Genomic DNA, 27966 nt, shown 5'->3' with positions numbered 1-27966 from the left:
ATTATTTATATTTTTTTATATCCACATAATATTTGTTTGCTTCTCTTTTCTAAATTCTAGAATCTCTTTTAGGTTTTAAATTCCACTTCGAACTTTAATATATTCCTTGTCACATTATTATTTTATATTGTCACAATATGCATACAAAATGAAAACCTCAGCATGATGCATGATTTATTTGAGTGTCTTTTGTTAATTATTTATTTGTGTAAGTGAGGTGTTCACATGTGATGGTGAGTAGAAATAACTCACACATATAGGTAAAGTGAAATTGTTTCTCCTTTTGTATTATTTCTAACAAATTACAAATTAGGTATTACAACTAGCTTTACTAATTAGTCAGCCAAGGGCGTCCCATTCCACCCTTGTGGTGGCACGTGTTTCTCAAGTTAAGCTCCATGTTCCAATTAACATTAATGATCTTGACATGAACATAAATAGAATAACAAAATAATCGGAACATGGATATAATGAAACATTATCCCAAAACCATGTAAAGCAATAGCAAAACTACCCAAGTGATTCAGGGATAACAAGATAAAATGGATAAACAGACTAGGGTGACCTATTGGGTCCCATCAAAATTAAACCTATGCATTGAATAATGATAATAAAGAATATTATTGGGTAACAAAAGTGGATCAAGGGCACAACTTGCCTGGCACTTGAGATTCCAGTTACCAGGGTGATTCTTCAAATCCTCATGACCTCACTGCTAGTCGTAGCAATACAATCAAACATGGTATAGACAAAATTAACATCACACCAAACATAAGAACAAACTGAATAATAATGATCTACGCGAAGCTACGAGATCGTGGGATCGAGAACTACTAAGATCGAAGTTACAATTAAGGAGTTATGATTTTATTGAAGATCTCTGTGATTAAAATACTAAACAATATTATAAATTGGTTAGTGTAAATCATATGAGAGGTTATTCTCTAAATAACTATCTCAACTTTAATCTAGTTATAAATTGACCAGAAATTATATTCTAGTAGATTCTAATGATAGGGAGATTAACAAGACTAACCAACATAAGTTAAATAAAGATCTAATATAAAAGAACAAAACATGGTATAATAAATGTTGTTATTGCATAGTAAATATTCATATGAGATTAACGCAACTTGAACGGATCAAATCGAAGTTACGGATTGTGAGTTATGAATTTCCGAAGGTTTTATGTGTTTGATATGAAATTATTTGGGAGATCAATTTTATTATTGTTTTCATGTCAAAACGGAGACATTAGATGATAAACAATAATATAATAAAATTATAGAAATTGGAATGGGTCAATTTGGACTTGAGATGGATTTTTCTATGAATTAAATAAGATTCCGGAATTATTTTAACACTAGAAATCATTTTCTAATTGAATTTCTGAATTTCCTATGATTTTGGACTACGCGCAGGAATTGCAGAGAGTTTAGGGGCTAAAGCATAAAGTTTACGCAGACTCAGTGAATCCAGTACTGGACCGCGGGTTGTTTTTAGGAAAATCCAGGGGCTCTTATGCATAATAGGCGACCGAAGGGGTATCGCGATATCTGGGTCGTTGGATCGACTACCAACGGATCAGATTAGATATTCATAACTGTGAACCGGTACGTAATCAAGATCCTCATATCAGAATCCAACGGTGTAGACATAAAATACCAAAGATCCGATCACGGCTGTTTGATTCTGGATCAAGGGCCCAGATCAACCCACGAATGGATGAAATCTTACCCACACGCCACAGATCCAACGGCCCAAGCCTATCCCCATGAACCGTTACCCATCCATCTAATCAGGGCCGTCCCTTTGAATCAGACGGCCCAGAGGTCATCTCCCAAAATGGGCACACGTGTGCGGCGGCGCCGCCCGTGCTCGCGGCAGCGCATCGCCGGAGCGACCCACGCCGGTAGCGAGAGGCCCCAATACCCGCTTCCGAACACCCCTAGTCGATCCCGAAGTTATTGCGAACATGATACGGGCGGATTTACCGGGGATTGCGTGGCGATGATCCCTGACCACGGACGATGGCGGATGGCATGTTGCGATGAGCAATTCCGAGCCGGTCCGCCCTCGATCCGGCCACGGAAGGTTACTCCCACGAGCGGCTTGCACCGGGGAACTCCACTGCAGCGACCCAACGGCACAGATCGACCGAATCCGTGTGGTTCGTTCGCCCCCCTCCCTCAATCGAGCTTTAAGGTGACAATGTGGCGGTCGATGGTGGGGCGTATGGAGGAAGGATTCGGGCCTCTAATAGTGCGGCGGTGTGATCAACGAACGGGACCCACCGTGTCAGCGACGTGGCGGGCGGGCCTGGATCGCCAGTTGCACCGAGGACAGCCGCGCGACTGAGTCAAGCTAGTGGGCTGCGCGGAAGAGGAGGAAAGAGGGGATGGGCCGAAGGTTAGGGTTTGGGCCCAAAGTCTGTTTTCCTTTTCCCTTTTTCTTTTCTATTCCAAATTCCAAATATTCAAATCCACATTCTAATTTTTGTTTTGAATTCAAATCTCAAATATAATCCAAATATGAGTATATACTCTATTTCTTTAATAATATTATATATATATATATATATATTATTTATTTATGGGAGGAATAAATGGTTTCATGATAAATCCCTTTTCTTATTTTCTAATTTAATGTCTTCATTTAAAATTAGAGGTATAATTTATGTTGTCCATAATATGCATTACTACAAAGTCATTGGCAAGAGGTCTACTTCTCATTACCTATTTATTGGTCACTTAATTTAACTTAATATTATTATTTAAACATGAGGAGGGAGATTTCTATTAGATTTTCAAGGGTCTTTGAAAATTCTCCCAGAACTAGTATATATTCTTATTTCTTTATTATTTTATGATATATATATATATATATGTTTTTTCTCCTACCAATTTTAGGTCTTACAAATCCTACCCCCTTAACAGAAATCTCGTCCTCGAGATTTGTATGGAAAGGGTATATAACCATGTCGTCTCAAAACATATGCACAAACAAAAATCTCAGCATGATGCATAGTTTATTAGCAACACATGGGGTCAATTAGACCTTATTATTCCTCCTACAATAGTATCACACCGACTACTAACTAAAGTAACATTTAGATCTTAAATATAGTAGTAATTTATATATATGTTTATGTAGCTTGGTGGAGCTGGTGGTGGTGGTGGAGGTAGTGAGCGTTGTTGTTGTTGTCTTTCCAGCTGTGCTTGCCTTATTTCTCGACGTATCTCCAGCCGGTCCTGACGTATTTCCTCGTGTTCTTGTCTTATTTGATTTTGCAATTCAGTAACCATGTTTGCCATTTGTTGTATTAACGTCATTTGGGTGGCAACCACTTGATCGATTCCAACCGGTGGAGGATTTGGAGGATTCATTTCTGTTTTGCTGTTGCCTGATAATCTTCCCTTTCTGGTATTGACCATGAGAGTTAGAAGCATATGGTAGGATAGTTTTGCAATGGAAAGCATTTGGTAAGCAGAATGAATAAGTTAGTAGTTGTTTCTGATCTGAAGATTCTTTAGCAGGGCTTAATCTTTGTTTTATACCAAGCTTGGGATAACTAGTCGCTTAAGGTGAATGTTCCAAGGTACGATAGAATCTGCCAAGATGAGATAGATATGGGTGAGATAGACTACATGATGTGGGTCAAAATTTCGTTTGATGTTAGGTGGGGATAGATAATTAATCAATTTATCATGACACTATTGGTTGGGTTAGCTCATGATTGAGTTGATCTATTGTGCTAAGTTGAGTTAATACCTAGCTAGAAGGGTCCAAGTACCACTAATCTGTTTAAGCAGACCACATTGGATTAGATCACACTAGATTCCCTAATCCTATTTAAGAATATCATTTAGTTATGCATATCAAGCTGACTTTATCTTTATGAAATTCTCGTATATATATTTTTTTATTAGAACTTCCAATTAGTATTTTTTATACACCTAAAATTTTCATGCCATTAGCAGGTGTGGCATAGAAAACAAGGGTACATCAGGTTTTAGCTATTAGGAGAGTGTTGAGAAGATTTGGAGGTAAAAGGAAGTTAAGTGAGGGACACTTTTCTCCCGGTGGTGGATCTTGATTCGTCTGAAGGTCTATTTCCACTCATATTCTTCATTGGCGAAGTTAACCTTCTTCTTGGGTCTGATTTAGGGACCATCGATCGTGATGTTAGATGCCATTATCTGAGTTGGGATAACAATTGCGAGTACATGGGGTAGGTAGATTAAACAGAATTTTACTTTTCTTTTGGGATAAATGGATTGGGCAACCTACAACATAGGTTAGGTCAGGATTTCACGGACAAGTGTGTAACACCCTGATTTTGGGGGTATAAAATTTCTTTCTAATTATCACGCAAAATCATGTGTTACTCTTCCTTTTCTCACTCTAGGCTTTCTCTCTCTAGATTCTTTCTCTCTTTTTCCTTTTTGGTTAGAAATAGCTTAAATTAGTGGAGGTTAATTATTTATTTTTGCCAAAACCTTATGGGTCATGACATGTTGCATCATGTTGAGCTTAAAATATTCTTTGAAGTGTTGCATAAGTTTAAATTTATTTGAACTTGAAACCTAGTTTGAATTTGGATTTGAAACCCCTATAGAAAAAGAAATAGAAAAGGAATTAGAAAATCCTGAGAAAAAGAAAGGAGAAAGCAGCCCAGTCGGCCCACTAAGCCCAGCCAGGCCGCACGCCCGCGCCGCCTTACAGGCAGACCCCGCCTGTCAGCGGCGGTTCTCCCTCGAGCGCGCCCTCCCTCTCTCGCTCGCTGCCAGTGGGGTCGACCTATCGGCGCCAGTTTCCTTCGCCCGTTCTCTCTCTCTGTCTCGCGGGCCCGGTTCGCCAGTGCCGAGCCGTTGCCCCCGCATATCCCCTTTTCTTTCTCTGCACCGTGGGCCTACCTTGTCAGATCCACCTTCCCCGCGCCCGCCGTGGACCGACGCGTGCGCACTCGCGCACGTCGCCGGGTTTCTCGGCCACGACGCCCGCCCACGCGCCCAGTTCCCTTTTTAGAGCCCCGCTAGTGCCCCGCACTCGCCCCTCGCCTCATTTCACAAAGCTTCACCCTCTCTCGCGCTCTGCCCTCGCCGCTAGCCGCCGCCGGAGACCCGCGCCCGCGTTCCTGGCCATCCAGCTCGCCAGAGACCGCTCCAAGCCTCCCCGAGCTCCGCACCGAGGTGAGACACCTGTCTTCGTGCCCAATTTTCCTTATTGCGCCGTGTGTTCGTCCAATTTCGCCTTCGCTGGTGCTCGACCGCGGCGGTCCGCTGTGCTCGCACGGTGGTCGGCCGATTTAGCCCGGTCTAGTTCCCCGGTGTTAGTCCCTAAGGTGCATCTACCTCTACTAAAGCCAGCCCAGGGATTAGCGCGCCTTAAGTCCCCTCCCCGTGGCCGGAATGGCTCACCGGAGTTGCTCTGGCCCGCCCGAGGCTTTCTCACCGCCGTTCTACCCTCTCTGCCCGTGGATTCATGGCCTCTTCCCCGCCATTGAGTTCGTTGTGGCGCCCTCTTTCCCTCTGCCCAACTCCGGCGACCCCGGAGCCACCCTAGCTCATGCCTGCCTCATCTCCGGCGACTTCACCGCCGCGGAGAGGAGCGGCGCCGCCCACAGCCGTCTGTTTCCCCGGTCTGATCCCCTCCGTCCGATTCAGATCGAACGGCCGTACCGCGGGTACCACTTCACGCACGCGTGCCTTACGCCCTGTCCCATCTATCAGCGCCACCCGCAGCCGCTCATCCTTCCCGGTCTGATTTTTCCCCCGTCCGACCTTGATCGAACGGTTCAGACCTCTTCGAACCCCTTCAGACCCCCCGTCCGATCTTGATCGAACGGCTCGGACCCCCTTGGACCCCTGTAGCCGTCCGTTTCCCCCTCTGGCGCTAGACCCGCTCGGTCAGTGCGCTCTCCCCCTCTGTCGCTGACACTCCCTGTCCCGCTTGTCAGTGCTCGCCCGCTCGCGCGCGCGCCCTCGGTGGCTGATCTAATCTCGGCCATCGGTTTCTGATCTAACGGTTAGATTCACCCGATACCCCTTCGCGTGGCTGTTTTGCTTAAGAAACCCCCTGGTTTTAGGAAATCAACCCGTTGTCCTCTGTTTTTAGCGCATAGGTCCTTGTTCTGTTTTAATTAGACCTCTGGACTTTTATTTAATCATAGATTTAGCCCTAATTTCATATTTCAAACTTCAAAACTTGTTTATTTCATATCTTTTTCATATGAACTCCAAATTTAGTGGTTCAAATTGCAAAATGTTCACCAAATTATTATCTGTTCAAATAAAATATGACCAACTGTAATCTGTACACTTTAAGTTTTACACTTAGAATATGAATTAAAGTATATGTTGATTTATTTATTTAATGAAATAAATAAAAGGAGAACCCTAGGAATAAAGTATATTCAATCTTGTGAGATTAGTGTTATGCATTACTTGGATTTATTTTTGGCTTAACCTCTAGGCCTTAATGACATAAATAAAATTAGGAATGTAATTATGGATAATACTTAAAAGATAATCAAATTTCTAAATGAGAGTAGTTTATCTTATAATTCTAGCTTTCGTTTGTTTTAATCACTACTTAACCTTTTTGAGCTATGTTCCAAACATTTAGAGAGTAATCAATTCCCCAATTAGGATTAGTCCATTTTTATATCTTGACCTCATTCCTCTGTACTTAATATTGTACCTTCTTGAGTTGTGTGCCAATATTTGTACATGTGTGATGTGATGTTCATTTTTACCTTCCAAATGTATTGAATGTATGCTCGCTTTACTTAGACAACGAGCAGCTCGTGGTTCCTGAGTGTGTTGCCGAAGATCCCTTTGAGCAATAACCTGGTGAAGGCAAGTGTCCTCAGACCTATCATGTCCTACTTTACTTTATAATTCACTGTCCCGCTTACATTATTGAAACCTAAGGATTGACTAGTCTGTACTTACCTTTCTCTTGTTTGACTTTGTGGGTTAATCATGGTTAGCTTATGCTATTGCTCAAACTTAATAAATGAACATGATGTGATCTTTTATGATACGATGATGTTATCCCGATGAGGTTCTTATGATTCTTTAGGGGGCTCAGGCTCTTTCCTGAGTGCCTCTCTGTAAGGACCTGTTTGGGGAGTGACAACCTGTGATAACAGTGCAACCATGAGGGTGGAATGGGACGCCCTTAGCTGATTAATTAGAGGAACCAGAGGAGTAGTTGGCTTCGCCGTAGGGCCGTCAATGGGGTCCGGGCACAGTACTTGCTCTGCCGAGGTTGGTTGCAGAGGTTTCTTTGATTTGGTTTTATTAGTCACCCTACCTTTGGGGAGATGTACTGTGTTTATCAAACTAGAGAAACCTAACAGGCGGCTATGTCCTCTAGGAAATCTTTGTACAGGCTACGTAGTGAGACCCTGCTAGGTCACCTTGGTAGTGATCAATGGGGAGGCTAGAACCCCGGGCAGAATGGGAATCACGGCTTGTGGGTAAACTGTGCAACCTCTGCAGAGTGTTAGAAACTAGTATATCAGTCGTGCTCACGGTTATGAGCAACCTTGGGATCCTCTTCAATTAGAAGAACAATGGTTACTTTTATGATGATGATTAACAATGGTGATTATAATCCTGATCTTTGGTATTTCCTATTGGAGGGAGTGCCTCTGGCTAATAACTGGGTTATTACTAAAACTTGGCTCTACTTATAAAGTAATAAAACTTTACCAACTAAAAGCAGCTGCTTAACTTTAAACTCCACATACAGCTAGTCCACTTTAGCCAAACGGGACATTTGCTGAGTACGTTGATGTGTACTCACCCTTGCGTTACCAACCACCCCACCCCAGGTTGTCCCCATTGTTCTCAGTGCTCAAGAGGTGAAGCTGGCAACATGGATGACTTCGAGGAGTTCCAGGAATACGACGAGATCTAGTTTATCTTAGTGGCGAACCCCCAGTCAGCTGCCTGTGTAGGCTTAGCATCTACGTTTCGTATTTCCGCACTTTGATAATTATGTTAAAAACAATGGTTATGTAATAGACTCTGTGGATGTCTTGGACATCTTGATGTAATAAAGTACCTCTCCGCTATTTAATTCAAGCATTGTGTGATGATGTCCAATTATGTAATCGATGTGTACGTGAGTTCTGATCCTGGCACGTACATGGTTCTCATTCGGTTACCTTCCAAAACCGGGTATGACATAAGTGGTATTAAAGCCTTGCTGACTGTAGGATCGCTAACCTAGACTAGAATGGTCGACCTAAGGACTATAGACCTCTACTCTTACCTTGACCTTAGTGTCTTTTCAAAAGTTGGTCATCTTGACCAACTCTATGTTATTTACTTATCTCAAAAAGTTTTGTCTCACTTTCCTTTCTGTTTACTTTCTAGTCTAATAGTTCTACTCTTACTCTTGTGCTTACGATGTCTTCTGTAGATGGCTCGTATCAGGTGCACTGCACGTAAGTCTGTGATCCCCTTTTTGCCTTCTCGCCTGGCGGAGCGTCCCCTACGTCGCACAGTGCCAGGTCAGTCCAGTTAGCTGGAGAGACAGCATCATCGCCTGCACGAGGAGCAGGAGCGCCGATGCCAGGAGCAGGAGCAGGAGCAGTAGGACTCTTCCCCCTCGCCTCAGTAGGAGGTGGAGTCCGAGAGGCCGCCTTCCCCTGCACCTCAGCCAGAGATGCCCCCTGCACCACCTCAGGGCATCCTGGTTGCTGGAGGAGACCCTGACGGACACGAAGACGATGACGACGCCGGTGGTAGTTCGAGCCACTGCATGGAGCTTTCGGAGGAGCCGGAGGGATGGATCACGAGACCCATCACTCGTGACGCTGCTCGTGAGTGTCACTTCCACGACACTCTCGATACCCTGCTGCGTTGGGCCTTCGACCGACACACATGGTCTATCGAGTATCGTTGTGTAGTCTACCAGCATCGTCGTGGGCTATACCCAGACCAGTGGGAGGCTACTTGCTTGGTGCGCCGTCCGGACGATGAGCTCCGGGGTGTAGAGGCCTTCTCAGAGCACTATTCTATCACTGAGAGGGACACTGCCGAGGCAGCCATGCAAGATGCAGCACGACGTGCACTTTCTCAGTATTGCTCGTTGTTCAGCGGGGTAGCTGATGGCCTTGACCTGAAGTACTACCCTCACTGTTCGATCGGCAGTGTTGGAAGTGTGATTGTCTCGCTAGTTGGTGAGGGCAATCCCAGGCTGAGCAGCATGGTCAACTTGGTCGTCATGCTCAACACAGAGTTGGACCACGCCCTTGACGAGTTGGGTAAGGTTCGGGTGGAGGTTCCGGAATTGTGTGCTGAATGCGCGGCACACCACTATCTTGATGGTGGTTCTCCCACCCCTGTCGGGATTCAACACCCTTACCGTTCACCGCCCCGTGGTCGCTTCGACTATGGTACCCCAGACTACAGGACCCGGATAGATTTGGATCCCTAGGTCGACAGAGTTAGAGTCTGTAATAATGCTTAATTCAGTGTCTTAGTCTAGTCAGTCTTAGCTAGAGTTAGTTTGCTTATCTTTTGTTGGATGCTTGTCATGATGAACATGTAATGAAGTTGGATCTTTGTAATGATTGTCACCAAGGTGTGGATATCCCCTGCAACTTGGTGTAGTTATTAATAAAGTCAGTTATTTAGTTGGGTAATCCATTTATTTCCACTTTCCTCTTTATCTGAGAAGTAGTCAGTGAAGATGATCAATTGTTCAGTGTTGTGAAGATTTCCGTATATCTTTTCTTATGCTGAAAGACTGCAGAGTCAGATCTGATATGTGTGTGGTTTCTACAGATGTCTGAGAACAGGCGCAGAGGTGCGAGGCGTGCCTAGCCAGAGTAGCAAGCACCCCAAGAGGAAGTAGCTCCACAGCAGCAGTTGCCACCGCCACCCCCGATGACCATTGAGCAGATATTCTTGATGCAGACCCAGGTAGTTCAGGCAATTGGTCAGACATTAGCAGTGATGCAGTAGGCTCAACAGCAGCCACCGCCACCTCAACCTCCAGTGCAAGTCTAGATGCCTCAAGTGCCCAGGGACAAGCGGGCCGAATTCATAAGGGGCCATCCCCCTGTCTTTGCCCACTCTACAGATCCCATGGACACTAAAGATTGGCTGTGTACCGTGGAGTGTGAGTTGCACACTGCCCAGTGCAACGATCGGGAGAAGGTGTTGTATTGTCACCAACAGCTGAGGGGAGCAGCACAGTCTTGGTGGGAGTCCTACCTCGCCACCCATGCCAACCCTGAAGCCATTACTTGGGAGGAGTTCAGGGACAACTTCCGTCGCTACCATGTGCCCGAGGGACTGATGATAGTGAGGAAGGAGAAGTTTCTCGCCTTGAAGCAAGGTCCCCTGTCTGTCAATGAGTACAGGGACAAGTTTCTGCAGCTGTCATGTTATGCCCCAGAAGACGTCAACACAGATGCCAAGCGGCAGTACCGCTTTCTGAGAGGATTGGTTGATCCCCTCCGTTATCAGCTAATGAATCACACTTTCCCCACCTTCTAGCATTTGATAGACAGAGCAATCATGACAAAAAGGAAGCGTCGGGAGATGGAGGACAGGAAACGCAAGATTGGTGGACCTCAGGTTGGGAGTAGCAGCCGTCCTCGCTACTTAGGCAACCCACCTCAGCCATTCAAGCAAGGTCACCAGCACCAGCACCAACATCATCGTCAGAACCACCAGCAGCAGTACCAGAGGCAGTTTCCTCAGCAGCAGCAGTACCGTCAGAGCAACCAGCAAGGAGGAAATCAATACCAACGTCAGAGCAACAAGGCAGCTCGTCTTCCTGCCCCAGCAACCAACCAGAATGGCCAAGCAGCCCTAGCACAAGTACGAGGTCGTGCATGCTTCTACTGGGCGAAGAATTGTCCAAAGAAAGCAGCCCAGCAACCGCCAGAAGTTAATGCCCCAGCAAGACAAGGAGCACCACAGCAAGCACCAGGAGGCCATGGTCAGGCCTATAACCGTGGGAAGGTGAACCACCTGGAGGCTGAAGCAATCCAGGATGCTTAGGACATGGCAGTAGGTATGTTTCTAGTCGAATCCTACCCAGCAAAAGTATTATTTGATACTGGTGCCACACATTCTTTTGTTTCTGCATCTTGGGTAGAATCACATAACATCCCCATAGAACCAATGATCCCACCTTTGAGAGTTAATTCAGTTGGGGGAAAAGTTCAGTCCGATAGGATTTGTCCGAACCTAAGGATTGAAATAAGGGGGATAGCCTTCCCCGCTAGCCTAGTAGTCATGGGAACTCAAGGGTTAGATGTCATCCTAGGGATGAATTGGCTACACAGAAATCAAGCCACTGTCAGTTGTGACAAGAGAATAGTTAAGTTTGTGTCCCCATCCGAAAAGGAGGTAGTAACCAAGTTGTACTTACCTGAACTAGAAGAAGGACCTGTCACCATTTATCAGTAGATGACAAGGAGTCCAATCCGATTGAAAAAATTAGGATTGTGTCAGAATTCCCCGATGTATTCCCTGAGGAGTTACCAGGCATGCCACCTGAAAGGAAAGTTGAATTTGCCATAGAGCTTATCCCAGGCACCGCCCCTATTTCCAAGAGAGCTTATCGAGTGTCCAGACCAGAGTTGGTGGAACTCAAGAAGCAGATTGATGAGTTGTTAGAGAAAGGCTACATCAGACCAAGTACCTCACCTTGGGCAGCCCCAGTGTTATTTGTGGAGAAGAAGGATGGCACGAAGAGGATGTGCATCGATTACAGAGCTTTGAATGAAGTCACTGTCAAGAACAAGTACCCTCTGCCTCGAATTGAAGACTTATTTGATCAACTGAGAGGAGCCAGTGTGTTCTCAAAGATAGATCTAAGGTCAGGCTACCATCAGTTCAGAATCCGACCTGCAGACATACCGAAGACAGCATTCATCACCAAATATGGACTATATGAGTTCATGGTTATGTCATTCGGATTGACGAATGCGCCAGCGTACTTCATGTACCTGATGAACAGTGTGTTCATGGACTACCTCGACAAGTTTGTAGTGGTGTTCATTGATGATATTCTTATATATTCCCAGAATGAGCAAGAGCATGAGGAACATCTGAGGAAAATACTTCAAAGCCTACGAGAGTGCCAGTTGTATGCCAAGCTTAGCAAGTGTGAGTTCTGGATCAGCGAAGTTCTATTCTTGGGTCATATTATAAACCGAGATGGACTAGTTGTGGATCCAAAGAAGGTAGCAGCGATTCTGGACTAGAAAGCACCAAAAGATGTCCAAGGAATCAACAGTTTCATTGGAATGGCCGGTTACTATCGACATTTCATTGAAGGTTTCTCCAAGATTGCTAGGCCAATGACAGCCTTGCTAGCAAAGAAGGTTGAGTTCAAGTGGACCCTAGCATGCCAGAAGTCCTTTGAGACATTGAAGGAGAAGTTGACAACGGCACCAGTACTGATTCTGCCAGATGTTCACAAGCCATTCTCGGTGTATTGTGATGCTTCGTACACCGGACTGGGATGCGTGTTAATGCAAGAAGGGAAAGTAGTGGCATACTCGTCCTGACAATTGAAAGTTCATGAAAAGAATTATCCTACTCATGATCTGGAGCTAGCAGCAGTGGTTCATGCATTGAAGACCTGGAGACATTACCTTTATGGGCAGAAGTGTGATATTTATACGAAGCACAAGAGCCTCAAATACATATTCACTCGGTCAGAGTTAAACATGAGACAGTGAAGATGGCTAGAGTTGATCAAAGATTATGAGCTAGAGATTCATTATCACCCAGGTAAAGCAAATGTGGTTGCAGATGCTCTTAGCAGGAAGAGTCAAGTCAATATGTTGGCTGCTCACCCGATGCTGTTTGAGCTAGCAAAGGAATTCGACAGGTTGAGTCTCGGATTTCTAAACAACACCTAAGGAGTGGCAATTGAGCTAGAGCCCACTCTAGAGCAAGACATCAGGAAAGGTCAGAAGGATGATGAGAAGATCAACGAGATCCGGCAGCTGATCGCCGATGGGAAAGGTCTAGATTTCCATGAAGATGCAGAAGGAGTGGTATGGTTTAAGGATAGGCTGTGTGTTCCCGACATCAAATCGATCCGGGAACTAATTCTCAAGGAAGCTCATGAGGCAGCATACACTATACACCCGGGTAGTGAGAAAATGTACCAAGACTTGAAGAGGAGATTCTGGTGGTATGGTATGAAAAGAGAGATAGCAGAGTATGTGACTAGATGCGACAGTTGTCAGAGGATCAAGGTAGAACATCAGAGACCCACAGGTTTGTTGCAGCCGTTGCAGATTCCACAGTGGAAATGGGATGAGATTGGGATGGACTTTATAGTTGGTTTGCCCCGCACTCGAGCTGGTTATGACTCCATCTGGGTAGTAGTGGACCGTTTGACAAAGGCAGCCCATTTCATACCAGTCAAGACCACCTACAACAGTGCAGTGTTGGCAGAGTTATACATGTCTCGGATTGTGTGCTTGCATGGTATTCCAAAGAAGATAATATCGGATAGAGGCACCCAGTTTACTTCTCACTTTTGGCAGCAGCTACATGAAGCTTTGGGTACGCACTTGAAATTCAGTTCAGCTTATCACCCGCAAACAGATGGTCAGACTGAGAGAACCAACCAGATTCTGGAGGATATGTTGAGAGCTTGTGCTTTGCAAGACCAGTTAGGATGGGACAAGAGGTTACCATATGCAGAATTCTCCTACAACAACAGCTACCAAACCAGTCTGAAGATGTCACCATTCGAAGCACTTTATGGGAGAAATTGCAGAACTCCATTGCATTGGGACCAACCTGGTGAAAGACAGGTGTTCGGTCTAGATATTTTGCTTGAAGCCGAAGGGAACAACAGAATGGTCCGAGAGAATTTAAAAGCAGCGCAGTCTAGACAGCGAAGCTATGCTGACACCAGAAGAAGGGAACTCAATTTTGAAGTGGGAGACTATGTCTACTTGAAAGTGTCGCCCATCAGAGGAACCAAAAGGTTTGGAGTCAAAGGCAAGCTAGCACCCCGATATATCGGCCCGTATTAGATTCAACCAAGACGTGGAGAAGTGGCTTATCAACTCAGCTTACCAGAGAATCTGTCAGCTGTGCATGATGTGTTCCATGTGTCTCAGTTGAAGAAATGCTTGAGAGTGGAGGAAGAGCAGTTGCCAGCAGAGGATCTTGAAGTTCAAGAAGATCTGACTTATATTGAGAAGCCAACTCAAATTCTGGAGATAGCAGATCGGGTCACTCGGAGAAGTACCATCAGGATGTGCAAAGTCAAATGGGGTCATCACTCAGAAGAAGAAGCAACCTGGGAAAGAGAAGATGATCTGAGAGCCAAGTACCCTAAACTCTTTGCTAGCCAGCCTTGAATCTCGAGGGCGAGATTCTTTTAAGGGGGATAGGTCTGTAACAACCTAATTTTGGGGGTATAAAATTTCTTTCTAATTATCACCCAAAATCAAGTGTTACTTTTCCTTTTCTCACTCTAGGCTTTCTCTCTCTCTAGATTCTTTCTCTCTTTTTCATTTTTGGTTAGAAATAGCTTAAACTAGTGGAGGTTAATTATTTATTTTTGCCAAAACCTTATGGGTCATGACACGTTGCATCATGCTGAGCTTAAAATATTCTTTGAAGTGTTGCACAAGTTTGAATTTATTTGAATTTGAAACCTAGTTTGAATTTGGATTTGAAAACCCTATAGAAAAAGAAATAGAAAAGGAATTAGAAAATCCAAAGAAAAATAAAGGAGAAAGTAGCCCAGTCGGCCCACTAAGCCCAGCCAGGCCGCGCGCCCGCGCACCCGCGCCACCTGACAGGCGGACCCCACCTGTCAGCGGCGGTTCTCCCTCGAGCGTGCCCTCCCTCTCTCGCTCGCTACCCAGTGGGGTCGACCTATCAGTGCCAGTTTCCGTCGCCCGTTTGTGGGCCTGCCTTGTCAGATCCGCCTTCCCCGCGCCCGCCGAGGACCTGCGCGTGCGCACTCGCGCACATCGCCGAGTTTCTCGGCCACGACGCCCGCCAACGTGCCCAGCTCCCTTTTTAGAGCCCCGCCAGTGCCCCGCACTCGCCCCTCGCCTCATTTAACTCAACTTCACCCTCTCTCGCGCTCTGCCCTCGCCGCCAGCCGCCGCTGGAGACCCGCGCCCTCGTTCCCGGCCATCCAGCTCGCCGGAGACCGCTCCAAGCCTCCCCGAGCTCCGCCCCGAGGTGAGACACCCGTCCCCATGCCCAATTTCCCTTATTGCACCCTGTGTTCATCCAATTTCGCCTTCGCCGGAGCTCCACCATGGCGGTTCGCCGTGCTCGCACGGTGGCCGGCCGATTTAGCCCGGTCTAGTTCCCCGGTGTTAGTCCCTAAGGTGCATCTGCCTCTGCTGAAGCCAGTCCAGGCCTTAGCGCGCCTTAAGTCCCCTCTACGTGGTCGGAATGGCTCACCGGAGTTGCTCTGGCGCATCCGAGGCTTTCTCACCGTCGTTCTACCCTCTCTGCCCGTGGATTCATGGCCTCTTCCCCGCCATTGAGTTCGCCGTGGCGCCCTCTTCCCCTCTGCCCAACTTCAGTAACCCCGGAGCCACCCTAGCTCGTGCCTGCCTCAACTCTGGCGATTTCACCACCGCGAAGAGGAGCGGCGCCGCCCGCAGCCATCTGTTTCCCCAGTCTGATCTCCTCCGCCCGATTCAGATCGAACGGCCCGGACCGCGGGTACCGCTTCACGTACGAGTGTCTGACGCCCTGTCCCATCTGTCAGCGCCACCCGTAGCCACTCATCCTTCCCGGTCTGATTTTCCCCCATCCGATCTTGATCAAACGATTCGGACCCCCCCCCCCCCCCGTCCGATCTTGATCGAACGGCTCGGACCCCCTCAGACCCCTGTAGCCGTCCGTTTCACCCTCTGGCGCTGGACCCGCTCGGTCAGTGCACTCTCCCCCTCTGTCGCTGACACTCCCTGTCCCGCTTGTCAGTGCTCGCCCGCTCGCGCGCGTGCCCTCGGCCGCCGATCTAATCTCGGCCGTCGGTTTCTGATCTAACGGTTAGATTCACCCGATACCCCTTCGCGTGGTTGTTTTGCTTAAGAAACCCCCTGGTTTTAGGAAATCAACCCGTCGTCCTCTGCTTTAGCGCATAGGTCCCTGGTTTGTTTTAATTAGACCCCTAGACTTATATTTAATCACAAATTTAGCCCTAATTTCATATTTCAAACTTCAAAACTTGTTTATTTCATATCTTTTTCATATGAACTCTAAATTTAGTGGTTTAAATTGCAAAATGTTCATCAAATTATTCTCTGTTCAAATAAAATATGACCAACTATAATCTGTACACTTTAATTTTTACACTTAGAATGTAGAATTAAAGTATATGTTGATTTATTTATTTAATGAAATAAATAAAAGGAGAACCTAGGAATAAAGTATATTCAATCTTGTGAGATTAGTGTTATGAATTACTTGGATTTATTTTTGGCTTAACCTCTAGGCCTTAATGACATAAATAAAATTAGGAATGTAATTATGGATAATACTTAAAAGATAATCAAATTTCTAAATGAGAGTAGTTTATCTTATAATTCTAGCTTTCGTTTGTTTTAATCACTACTTAACCTTTTTGAGCTATGTTCCAAACATTTAGAGAGTAATCAATTCCCCAATTAGGATTAGTCCATTTTTATAACTTGACCTCATTCCTCTGTACTTAATACTGTACCTTCTTGAGTTGTGTGCCAATATTTGTACATGTGCGATGTGATGTTCATTTTTACCTTCCAAGTGTATTGAATGTATGCTCGCTTTACTTAGACAACGAGCAGCTCGTGGTTCCTGAGTGTGTTGCCGAAGATCCCTCTGAGCAACAACCTGGTGAAGGCAAGTGTCCTCAGACCTATCATGTCCTACTTTACTTTATAATTCACTGTCCCGCATTACATTATTGAAACCTAAGGATTAACTAGTCTGTACTTACCTTTCCCTTGTTTACCTTTGTGGGTTAATCATGGTTAGCTTATGCTATTGCTCAAACTTAATAAATGAACATGATGTGATCTTTTATGATACGATGATGTTATCCCGATGAGGTTCTTATGATTCTTTAGGGGGCTCAGGCTCTTTCCTAAGTGCCTCTCTGTAAGGAACTGTTTGGGGAGTGACAACCCGGGATAACAGTGCAACCATGAGGGTGGAATGGGACACCTTTAGCTGATTAATTAGAGGAACCAGAGGAGTAGTTGGCTTCACCATAGGGCCGTCAATGGGGTCCGGGCATAGTACTTGCTCTGCCGAGGTTGGTTGCAGAGGTTTCTTTGATTTGGTTTTGTTAGTCACCCTTCCTTTGGGGAGATGTACTATGTTTATCAAACTGGAGAAACCTAACGGGCAACTATGTCCTCTGGGAAATCTTTGTAAAGGCTATGTAGTGAGACCCTGCTAGGTCACCTTGGTAGTGATCAATGGGGAGGCTAGAACCCCGGGCAGAATGGGAATCACGGCTTGTGGGTAAAGTGTGCAACCTCTGCAGAGTGTTAGAAACTAGTATATCAGCCGTGCTCACGGTTATGAGCAACCTTGGGATCCTCTTCAATTAGAAGAACAATGGTTACTTTTATGATGATGATTAACAATGGTGATTATAATCCTGATCTTTGGTATTTCCTCTTGGAGAGAGTGCCTCTGGGTAATAACTGGGTTATTACTAAAACTTGGCTCTACTTATAAAGGAATAAAACTTGACCAACTAAAAGCAACTGCTTAACTTTATACTCCACATACAGCTAGTCCACTTTAGCCAAACGGGACATTTGCTGAGTACGTTGATGTGTACTCACCCTTGCGTTACCAACCACCCCACCCCACGTTGTCCCCATTGTTCTCAGTGCTCAGGAGGTGAAGCTGGCAACATGGATGACTTCGAGGAGTTCCAGGAATACGACGAGTTCTAGTTTATCTTAGTGGCAAACCCCAAGTCAGCTGCCTGTTCAGGCTTAGCATCTACGTTTCGTATTTCCACACTTTGATAATTATGTTAAAAACAATGGTTATGTAATAGACTCTGTGGATGTCTTGGACATCTTGATGTAATAAAGTACCTCTCCGATATTTAATTCAAGCATTGTGTGATGATGTCCAATTATGTAATCGCTGTGTACATGAGTTCTGATCCTGGCACGTACATGGTTCGCATTGGGTTTACCTTCCAAAACCGGGTGTGACAAAGTGGGTCTAAGACACCAATTTAGATTTAAAACTCATTTATCGGAATATGGTTTAGTTAATACTTGTAACATAGATTAGACCATATTAGATTAGGTAGGGTCTAGATTAGATTGGATATGACTAGATTAGACTAGTTTAAGTTAGATAGATCTACCAGGGTAGAATATGTATTATTAATATGTGTTAGAATCCTTTGAGATAGGATGAATTATATAGCGTAGGTAAGTCAGAATCTCTGTTAGGTTAAAACAGAGGGGTTATGCAACCATCGAGTGGTTAAGGTAGTTGCATATGGCCAGGTTGGACTAAGACTCCAATTTAGGTTAAAACATATTTATAAGAGTAGGATCCAATCTTATTTTTCCAGTATTATCTAACATGTTTGTCCATTAGGTTAGATCTATTCAGATTAGATGGGATCAGAATTAAATTGGTGTAATCAGATTATAATAGATAAGATCTACTTAATTTATTTTGGAATAGATCATGTTTATTACACTATTATGAGATAAGCAAAGTGGTTGGGATAAGTATGCTTATTAGGGCAAGATGAGTTTCTAAGAATAAGATAGAATCTTTTGAGATTAATTAGATCTATTAGGATAGGATAGAATATTTTTGAGATAAGATGGATCTACTAAGATAAGAGAGAACCTTTTAAGATAAGAGGAACCTATATAAAATAGATATACTTTAATGGAGGATAATCTAAGTTGTGTGGTTATCTTATGAATTCTATTTATGTCTATATGTATATGCAGATGTAATTGTGAACATTACTCCACACTAATCACACTCAATCAAAGACCCAAATCAAACAAGTATCATCAGAACAAACACTCAAGCGTATAGATACCTATAAAAATAGTTTTGTTTTTGTTCCTAAGAATAGGTCTCCTATTCCTAAAAGTCAGTTTAGGCACAGGATTTCAAAGTGTGAAATCCACATTTGTCTTTAGAGGAAAAAAGGTAAGAATAATCAGAGTAAAGCGGAAATAGATGAGAAGAGATTAAGATAAGTTTATAAAAGAATCAGAGTAGCAGAGGTAAGTAAATAAGGGTTGTCCAGTTCTATCTAGGTTTCGTCCTACAGTCAACATTCCTCTGAAACCACTTCTGTCACACCCGGGTTTTAAGGGACAAAGCCGGGTGCATCTCATACATGCGCCAAAGAAGACAACATATATAATAACAGAGTGTATAGAGATAAATGTCACAATAATCAGAGTATTTATTACATAGCGGAAGTCTTACAAAATAAAAGATAAATATAACAGTATCTAAAATCTATCCTTGGCGCTAGAAAGTCAACTGGGAGACGCCACCTAGATCGAATCGAACTCCTCATGGTGTGGCTCCTCTTGAACCACCTGTTCTTCTCCTGTGGGGGGTGTGAGATAGCAAGGGTGAGCTCACACATGTTCATCGCTCAACAAGTTGTGGGGAATAATGTGGCATGAACTCACCAAAGGTGGGAGTTCATGTGATGTGTAAGGCTGATCAACAATAGGGGTTAAAGCTGAGCATTGCTTTTAATAAGTTGGTCAAAGTTTTGTTAGCAGTTACTAAGTGTAAGTAAATACCAACCATAATAAAATAATAGAACAAAATTAATAATAAACCCATGCAATGCATATGACAAATTGAGTTTAAGTTCCATAGTTTAATCATGCGTAAGTCCTGAGTTGCTCATGACCGTGAGCTCGGCTAGTATACCAGTTTTACACTCTACAGAGGTTGTACCCTGTACCCACAAGTCGTGTATCCCATGTCGTCAGGGTTTGCAAGGCCCTTAGACACTATCGATGTGAATGGCTAGGGATCCACTACGAAGCCTTTACAAAGTTCCATTAGCTTCTGAAAACCCGCTACAGTTTATGGGAAGAGCACTTGCAAGAATCCCCCGTCTGACCACCATCACAGCAAAATCAACCCAAGAGACCTCCTTGCATGCAACTCCCCTACTGCCCTTGCCCCTTTCGGGTAAGGTAGTCTTCCACTAGCTTTCCTAATTAGTTAGCCAAGGGCGTCCCATTCCACCCTTGTGGTGGCACGTGTTTCTCAAGTTAAGCTCCATGTTCCAATTAACATTAATGATCTTGACATGAACATAAATAGAATAACAAAATAATCGGAACATGGATATAATGAAACATTATCCCAAAACCATGTAAAGCAATAGCAAAACTACCCAAGTGATTCAGGGATAACAAGATAAAATGGATAAACAGACTAGGGTGACCTATTGGGTCCCATCAAAATTAAACCTATGCATTGAATAATGATAATAAAGAATATTATTGGGTAACAAAAGTGGATCAAGGGCACAACTTGCCTGGCACTTGAGATTCCAGTTACCAGGGTGATTCTTCAGATCCTCGTGACCTCACTGCTAGTCGTAGCAATACAATCAAACATGGTATAGACAAAATTAACATCACACCAAACATAAGAACAAACTGAATAATAATGATCTACGCGAAGCTACAAGATCGTGGGATCGAGAACTACTAAGATTGGAGTTACAATTAAGGAGTTATGATTTTATTGAAGATCTGTATGATTAAAATACTAAACTATATTATAAAATGGTTAGTGTAAATCATATGAGAGGTTATTCTCTAAATAACTATCTCAACTTTAATCTAGTTATAAATTGACCATAAATTATATTCTAGTAGATTCTAATGATAGGGAGATTAACAAGACTAACCAACATAAGTTAAATAAAGATCTAATATAAAAGAACAAAACATAGTATAATAAATGTTGTTATTGCATAGTAAATATTCATACGAGACTAACGCAACTTGAACGGATCAAATTGGAGTTACGGATTGTGAGTTATGAATTTCCGAAGGTTTTATGTGTTTGATATGAAATTATTTGGGAGATCAATTTTATTATTGTTTTCATGTCAAAACAGAGACATTAGATGATAAACAATAATATAATAAAATTGTAGAAATTGGAATGGGTCAATTTGGACTTGAGATGGATTTTCTATGAATTAAATAAGATTCTGGAATTATTTTAACACTAGAAATCATTTTCTAATTGAATTTCTGAATTTCCTATGATTCTGGACTACGCGCAATAATTGCAGAGAGTTCAGGGGCTAAAGCATAAAGTTTACGCAGACTCAATGAATCTAGTACTGGACCGTGGGTTGTTTTTAGGAAAATCCGGGGGCTCTTATGTGCATAATAGGCGGCCGAAGGGGTATCGCAATATCTGGGTCGTTGGATCGACTACCTACGGATCAGATTAGATATTCATAAATGTGAGCCGGTACGCAATCAAGATCCTCAGATCAGAATCCAACGGTGTAGACATCAAATACCAAAGATTCGATCACGGTCGTTCGATTCTGGATCAAGGGCCCAGATCAACCCACGAATGGATGAAATCTTACCCACACGCCATAGATCCAACGACCCAAGTCTATCCCCATGAACCGTTACCTATCCATCTAATCAGGGTCGTCCCTTTAAATCAGACGGCCAAGAGGTTGTCTCCCAAAATGGGCACACGCGTGCGGTGGCACCGCCCATGCTCGCGGCAGCGCATCGCTGGAGCGACCCACGCTGGTAGCAAGAGGCCCCAATACCCGCTTACGAACACCCCTAGTCGATCCCAAAGTTATTGTGAACATGATACGGGCGGATTTACCGGGGATTGCGCGGTGATGATCCCTGACCACGGATGATGGCGGATGGCGTGTTGCGGCGAGCAATTCCGAGCCGATCCGCCCTCGATCCGGCCACGGAAGGTTACTCCCATGAGCGGCTTGCACCGGGGAACTCCACTACAGTGACCCAACGGCACAGACCGACCGGATTCGTGTGGTTGCGCTCGCCCCCCTCCCTCAATCGAGCTTTAAGGTGACAATGTGGCGGTCGCTGGTGGCCGTATGGAGGAAGGATTCGGGCCTCTAATAGTGCGGCAGTGTGATCGACGAACAGGACCCACTGTGTCAACGACGTGGTGCGCGGGTGAATGGCGGGCGGGCCCGGTACGCCAGTTGCACCCAGGACAGCCGCGCGACTGAGTCAAGCTAGTGGGCTACGCAGAAGAGGAGGAAAGAGGGGATGGGCCGAAGGTTAGGGTTTCGGCCCAAAGTCTGTTTTCCTTTGACCTTTTTTTTTCTTTTCTAATCCAAATTCCGAATATTCAAATCCACATTCTAATTTCTGTTTTGAATTCAAATCTCAAATATAATCCAAATATGAGTATATACTCGATTTCTTTAATAATATTATATACATATATATATATTTATGGGAGGAATAAATGGTTTCATGATAAATCCCTTTTCTCATTTTCTAATTTAATGTCTTCATTTAAAATTAGAGGTATAATTTGTGTTGTCCATAATATGCATTACTACAAAGTCATTGGCAAGAGGTCTACTTCTCATTACCTATTTATTGGCACTTAATTTAACTTAATATTATTGTTTAAACATGAGGAGGGAGATTTCTATTAGATTTTCAAGGGTCTTTGAAAATTCTCCCAGAACTAGTATATATTCTTATTTCTTTATTATTTTATGATATATATTTTTTTCTCCTACCAATTTTAGGTCTTACAATTATAGTCTAAGTTTGATTAAGTGATCTAGCCCAGAGCTACATCGAAATGGGAGAACAATGGACCTAAAGTTGGGTTGTCAGTCACCTCAAATACTGAAACTTGACTATCAGTGAACTTGGATGAACTTCGAGATCGATTTGCGTAGGATCTAGTGGATGTTTGATCGAGGTCTTTATAACAAAATTAAAGCTGGTACATTGGACAACAACTTTGATGTAATTGAGTTAGAAGTTGGTCACATGAGAATTCGAGAAAAGCGCCCTTCAATTTGCTCTGTCAGAACAACTGAAGAAGATCCTGATGGTACAGTGGACTGAACAAGATCGTCAGATTCAGTGAATCTCACCACCGGTGATCTCCGCGCCGCGATTCGCGCTGCGATCCGCGCCGGGCGCTGTGATTCGTGCTCAGCTCGGGCAGGATATTACCGCGGACGTGAAAAGATCGGAGGGGGAGTGGATCGAGCCGACCTCGTTGTACCCACTTGCCCGGCGACGTGGTCGTGCGACCGTCGCCGTGGTTGTCGCCATTTACTTCGGTCATGCCACGCCATAGGCCGTTTCATCACATCATCGCGAGTCATGGAGAGTAACCAGTGACCGCCGTAAACCCTTTCCCTGTGAGCGCCACGATAGTTATGCACCTAGAGCAATATTAAGCCAGGATATTTGGTGCTTCGAAGATTAGCCAACCCAGACACAGTGGGGAAGCTACAACTTAAGTGGGAATGTCCCTTCTTGGTAGTATCTTCATCAAGACCTGGGTCATATAGGTTAAAAGACATGGACGGGAATGACATTCCAAGATCCTGGAATGCAGACGAGCTTCGGAGATACTATGTGTGAACCATGTAATTTTCTTTCTTTTCCCTATGGCACCTTTGTCCTTTCAAGAGGGGAGAAAGGTTTTTAATGGGGCCATAGGTTGTAATTTTTCAATTTTCTTTACGCAACCCTGTACAATACAAGGGCCAGTTTCCCCCACATATAAAATGTAAAGATCTGAAATTACACCATCGAGTGTAAAAGACATGAAAAAGCTCTGAAGTCGTCCCTAAGGGGATGCAGAGCTAAAATGCCACCTAAGTCAAAGGTAAAGAAGCTCCAAAGTCATTCCTAAGGGGATGCAGAGCTTAGCTCCAAAGTTGTTCCTATGGGGATGCAGAGCTAAAATGCCACCTAAGTCAAAGGTGAAGAAGCTCCAAAGTCGTTCCTAAGGGGATGCAGAGCTTAGCTCCGAAGTTGTTCCTAAGGGAATGAAGAGCTGAAATACCACCTAAGTAAGAGGTGAAGAAAGTCTAATGTCGTTCCTAAGGGGATGCAGAATCTGGGTGTATATTTGTGTAAGTTTTTTTATCTTCGGCAAACATTTGCATATTTCATCACATCTTTTCTGCATTCATACGAACATGCATTAGACATCTGTAGCTACATCGCATCATGACATATCACATAAGGCACTAACGAAAAAGAAGGGAAGGTTTCTGCCTTCAGCGTAAAATTGCTTTGTTATGAATGAAGATGCTTCGTTATGAACGATGATGCTTCATTATGAACGAAGATGCTTCGTTATGAATGAGGATGTTTTCTTATGAATGAAGATGCTTCATTATGAATGAGGATGCCTCGTTATGAACGAAGATGCTTTGATGTGAACGAAAAGAAGGGAAGGTGTTTTTTGCCTTCGGCTCAAAATAAACATGATGGTTTCGTCCACAACAAAGAAGATGACACTAGACAAAGGTAATAGAATTTTACAAGTCAAAACTCTTCATTATTTTTACAAGCCAAACTCTTCAATGTTTCCATTTCGACTCATCTACCTAAATACATTTTCTAACACTACACCAAACAATTCTCAGCTTCGAAATTTTTTACTTTGGTTCTTCATATTTCGCTGACATCAGCCTGGAAAATTTAACATGAAAAGTGTTACAGTGATTTGAAACAGAGAAAAACAGAAGTGAAAGGCCAAGGATGTAATTGCATACTTCGTTAAGAAGAGCTCGAGCTTCGTTCCCAGCTAGTTCTCGGCTGCCCTTCGCGCAGATCTGAGTAATGAATCTATTCCCCACGCGTTGAGCTTCGCTTGGTATATCCTTAATGTCAATTGGAGAGATAGCGAAGGTGGGTTTGTTAACATCTCTTAAATGTTTGCACCTAGCTTTTGTGAAAATGTTTGCTATTCCCCGGGTGGCCACTAGCCAACAAAAGTCCCCGTGCCCCTCCAACACTTCGTCAAATTTAATAATTTCTTTTTCCATGAACTCGAGTGCCTTCGGAATATCTTTGGCAGAATAATTCTCTTCTCCTGATATTGCCCCAACTGAGCTAAAAATCTCGCAGGCGAGTGGAGCATCGAGCTGTGAAGCCTGAGCAGGTCTCCCGAAGCAATTTTAGGGCTTCAGATAATTTAGAACTTTTTCTGCATCGGCTTTGACCTTATCTTTCAAACCTTTGACCTCATGCTCATAACGGTTTTCAGCTTCCTTTAATTTTGAATGTTCTTCTTCAAGCTGTTTATCTTGATCAGAAATGCGAACAGTTTGATCCTTAATCCGAAGATGAGCTTTGGCCAGGTCTACTTCGACATTCTTAACCTTCAAATCTTACTCTGCTAGAAAATTTTCAAGTTCTTTCACTCACTTTTCCAAGTTATTAATAACAAGTCGTTCTTCCTACCTTCATCATCCTGTTGAAGCTTCAAAGCCTTACTCAGCAAAAAGCTCTGTCAAAAAGCCAAAGTTAGCCCGAAAATCTAGAAATTTAAAAATTAATAAGTCGAAGAGGCCGACATAAAAGTTTATACCTTGAAATTCAAATAGAATAAGCTTCTAGTGATATGTTGCCTTCTATAGTTGCTGAAATCCCGTTCGAGCTTCGGAAATCTGATACTTTTTGATAAGGTATTGATAATTTTTGCTCCAGCACGGTCAGGGATGCACCCTAGAATCTCTTCGTTGACGCTACCAAAGAGCATGGATTCGGACTTGTAACCACCAGCAATGACTAATTCTTTTAACCCAGAAATATCTTCTTCAAAGAATTCTTGGCCGCCCAGGTGCCATAGGTCCAACTCTATGCCCTCCAAAGAAGTCTTTTCCAACTCTTTCATTTTAAGGGCAAAGCCCTATCAGTGGTCACTTCAGCTGTGTCCTTCTCGGGAGCTACATTAGCTATAATTCTGTCAATCTCTGACATTGTGGTCCCGAGGTTTTCAGCTCCAAGCACAGCCTCATCAGCTTCGGCATCGGTATTAGCTTCGGCATTAGCAGGCGCAACAATTTTTTTTCCGTCGAGGCCGGGGGCGTGGTCTTATGGATAGCCTTCATTATGGTCATCATTCGTCGTTTCTTCTGACCCTCAACATTTCCCCCAGTTGCCGAAGCAGCCTTCTTTCCTTCCGAGCTGTGCTTAATCCCCTTCTCCTTTGACTGCAATAGGCTAGTCAGATCTAACCCCAGGGGACTTAGCATAGCAAATGGGAAGGGTTCAGTCATTACCTTCAATATTTCTGTAACACCACGAACAAGTACCGACAGTCTTTTCTAGTACATCTTGTACCTTCGCCTCTGCAGGAGCCAACATGGCAGACTTTCGTTTCTTGGGAGCCGAATTCTTCGACTCCGTCGAAATTTTCTGTTTTTTACCAGCCTTCTGATCTTCTTCAATGGACTGCATGGCTTATCTTTTTAAAATACTTACAACCCTCTTTTTCTTTGCTCCTCCGGCTCCTTCGTCAAGCCTTTCATAATCTGGATATTCGAAATTAAGAGCACCCATCACTCGATTCCGTCTTTGTTTTTCTCGGGTGCTGAAGGCAGCCGTCATTAACTGATCTTCCTTCTTTGTATAATTTCCAAGAATCTCATTGTAGATTGTTTCTATTAATTCCAACCATTCGGCACAGGTCTTGCTAAAGCTTTTCTGAAATTTAAACAGGTAGGGAAGTCGTACAAGTTCATATTTATTCTCTTCTCCCTTTTTCTTCGGCATCCCCCACCCACCAGAAGTTGGAAATGTTTTGTTGGCCAGATATTCTTGCACCAAGTATCGAGTACTAATATGCTCCGCCACAACTCTAAATTCCACTTCGGCCAACTCGCAGGGGGACCCGAGTTGCATGTTACATAAGGGTCGTGTCATGCCAAAGCTCAGTCTCAAGGGACTCATCACCATAGTCATAAGCTTCTCCCTCTTCTTCTCGTCAACTTTCATGTAAAACCATTCATTTGTCCAGCCAGTTGGCCATTTGGTGTGATAAATAATCACATGTGCTTTAGTATCCTTTCGGTATGCGAAGTTGTAACATCCGAAGTTATTGTACAGCCCAACAGCTCTAGCCTTAGTCTGGTTGTGGAGTTCATGCACCCGGCAAAATCCTTCAGCGTTGGCACTCTTCCCTTGTCTTCGGAGAGCCCATATATATACGTTGATTCTAACTATGACATTCAGAGTGAGTTGATGAAGGTAGATCTCGAACTTCTTTAAAACCTCACCGATCATCTCGTATAGGGGGAACCGAAGTCCTCCGATGAAGAAGCTTTTGAAAACTACGACTTCGTCATCTCTTGGTTCTGGAATCACTTCTTCCCCAGCAAACCGAACTAGTCTGTCATCGTTCTCTCCAAAATATCGTAATTTCTTCATTAAAACCAAATCTTCCGCTTTAACCATGGATTTCCCAAACTCAATATGGTTGGGTTTGCTTGGTATTAAAATACCATCATCATCTTCATTATCATTGTCAGCTTTGACAGTAGTTGGTTCGGCTTCGGCAACAGTAACATCTTTTGTTGGAACTGACTCTTTTTCTTCTTGTACAATTAACCTAGAACGTTTCATCATTTCTGAGATAGGGGCCATCTCAGAAGCTCCAGCTTCTTCCCCTTCGTGTGCTACTCTGGCAGTAGACCTCACTCTAGCCATTTCAGTTTTTATCAGACGAAGCCGCACTCAACTAATTGGACATTTGTCCGAAGCTTATACAACAAGTTCGTAGAAAATAGGAAGCTTCGACTTTAGTAAAAAAATTTAGCAGCACAACGGTGCAGTAGCAATGAATGTTGTGGCAACTTCTCACTAGCTCGTCTTTTTATATAGCCCCGTAGGTGAAGAAGGTGAACCGCCGAGACACACGCACTGACTGATTGGTGGACCAG

This window comes from Zea mays, chromosome 1, assembly GCF_902167145.1.
Source record: "Zea mays cultivar B73 chromosome 1, Zm-B73-REFERENCE-NAM-5.0, whole genome shotgun sequence".
Classification (NCBI taxonomy): Eukaryota; Viridiplantae; Streptophyta; class Magnoliopsida; order Poales; family Poaceae; genus Zea; species Zea mays.
This window is presented reverse-complemented; position numbering follows the sequence as displayed.